General features: G+C 40.4%; 1 protein-coding gene across 2 annotated transcripts in view; it reads right to left on the bottom strand.

Annotated features, from left to right (window-relative positions):
* LOC125028979 (solute carrier family 22 member 6-like) overlaps nt 1-2,500 on the bottom strand; it is a 28,683-nt gene that overhangs the window by 25,780 nt on the left and 403 nt on the right. The gene's annotated exons all lie outside the window — the stretch shown is intronic.

The following is a 2,500-nucleotide window of genomic DNA, read 5'->3' as shown; positions in this document are numbered from 1 at the left end:
TTCCCTCAAAGCTTTGACCCTAAATATGGTGGAAATAAATATTATTCTATCAGAGATGGATGGTAGGTTAAGTTCTGACCTCATTTTCACTATCCTTGCTGCTCTCGGGGCGACGAGGATAATCCTCATGGCTTAATTTTGCACTACCTCCATGTTATTTATTTCTGATTCCTTACACTGCAACATGTGTAGTGCATGGTAGTCTACAACTGATCTTATAAAAGCCAAGTAAAACAGTCTAGCGAGCTTAACATTAATGTCATGTTCTCTTCCAACAAGAGCTTTCAACGGTTTCAGTCTCTCCTAGTGTCTCTTGTTGAGGGAAAGGATCAGGTCTGCATCCTTTATGTTCACCCTGAGATATTTATATCTATGACACATGTCAAGCTCCTGGTCACTTATGCGAAAAGTGGATAGGGGTTTGATACATGGATTGAGAGCCATTGTTTTTTTCAGCGGAGATGATTAATCGACACTCATGAGCCCTAGTTGTGAGTTTGTCGATAATTATTTGTATCCTCTCTTGTGATGATGCTTTGACACATATGTCATCAGCATAGCATATAATGGATTCACTATCCCCAAGCGGAATATCTGCCACCAGCTTGTGCATGAGGACATTGAACAACATAGGGCTGAGAACTCCTCCCTGTGGCGTCCCAAGTTCAAAAGATTGTGAAGTGGAACTTCTCACTCCCCTGAACAAGACACTTGCAAATCTGTTCGAAAGATACAATCTAATCCAACTCAATAATTTACCCCGGATGCCAAAGCGTACTAATTGAACTAGGATAACTTCTCGGTTTGCAATGTCAAAAGCTGACTTAAAGTCAAGAAAAACAGTGTGCTTCCCTGGATTAGCGTTTGAATAGTACTCTGCAAAGCAATGTTGTGTGCTACGTCCTGATAGAAATCCGTACAGTTTGTGAGATAATTTACCTTGCAACCTGTACCTGAGTCTGTTCAAAAAAATTATAATTTCTAGAACATTGCATACACATGAGGTTAGTGTTTGGTTTCGGAATAGGGATGATTAGACTGCGCGTCCAGGGGCCAGGCAGAATACCTTGTGACAAACTTAACCTGTACAGGTGCAAAAGGGGATTACCAGGTACCTGAGCTATAAGGCGGAGGACACTATAGGTAATTCCATCCTCACCTGGTGCGGACGCTTTTCCTTTGATCAGTGCATTGTTCAGTTCCCACTCAGTAATCTCAGCAAAGTCTGAAGGGTCAGTCTCAGAACATTCAATCTTAATGGCAAATTTACGGGCAATTTTAGACTAAATTGGTTCTGAATATTTGTTGGAAGTGAGCTCAATTTGGACGCTCCTGCCCATTGACTAAGGAGTATATCTGCTTGTGCAAGAGGACTATGGAACTGCGGGGTGTTAGTTGGTTTGCCTGAGAGTCGATTTTTGTTTTTTTTTTCCAGACCTCAGACATTGAGGTGTTATTGTTAATGCTTTGTAGGAACTGTTCAGTGTTCCTTTCTAAAATTAGTTTTTAATTCCCGTAGATTTTTGTTAGCCTTAAGAAACTGAATAAGGTTGTCACGGGTATTGTCCTGCTTGTATATATCAAAAAGCTCCTGAACTCGCTTTTGTTCCCTTAATAGTGTAGGGTCACTGACCCACTTAGGTTGTTTTAGGCGTTGTGAGTTTTTGCTCTTGAAGGTTTTCTTTGGACAGACCTAGGTGTTGTAGTAATCAGTGACCACTTTCATCATGTCCATGGATAATTTATCAACACTCGTTACTGTGTAATCGTTATACCAGTCATAAATACGTGATTTAAAGTGGTGCTCAAGGTAAGGAGGAATAGAAATTTTAAGCCTGTTTGTTTTTGCAGATAGACTTATCAACAGCGTATCACGTTACTATTGCAAAAGGTTCACTGACTAGCTCTGTTGCAAGCATGCTTCTGACGTTTCCTTGCACAAGATCCCTTCCTATTACGTAATCTAGCCTGCCTCCCGCCACGTGAGTTTGCCTGTCTGTATCATATATGATCATAGATCTATTGTTCACAAAATTTCGGAACTCTTCGCCACTTTCATTGCATTGACTGTCTCCAAATGTATAATGTCTAGCATTAAAATCCCCCATGCATATTGTGCCGTGATTCTGAAAGTTGGGCAGTGAATCAGTTTGAAACTTTCTACACCTTGCGTATACATTGTACAGAGAGAAAAACCCAGAGGCTGTTCGAATTTGTAAAGGCTGATATTGCACATTATTGTCATCAGACTTCTGCACCAACTTATGCGGTATGGTGTCACTGACATAAGTCAATAGGCCTGTCATTCCTGTGTTCGTATAGGAGTGGTACCCTCTAATTCTAGGGGCGATTTTTATTTTAGTGGCTGATGTGAAGGGTTCTTGTAGACAGATCACGTCAACATTATTGTTATGAATAAAGTAAAGCAAGTTATTAATTCTACGGTTGACACCATGTATATTCTATAAGAGAAAAGTAATTCACATCCTATGGTTAGCTG

Source organism: Penaeus chinensis, chromosome 9 (genome assembly GCF_019202785.1).
Source record: "Penaeus chinensis breed Huanghai No. 1 chromosome 9, ASM1920278v2, whole genome shotgun sequence".
Lineage (NCBI taxonomy): Eukaryota > Metazoa > Arthropoda > Malacostraca > Decapoda > Penaeidae > Penaeus > Penaeus chinensis.
This window is presented reverse-complemented; position numbering and strand designations above follow the sequence as displayed.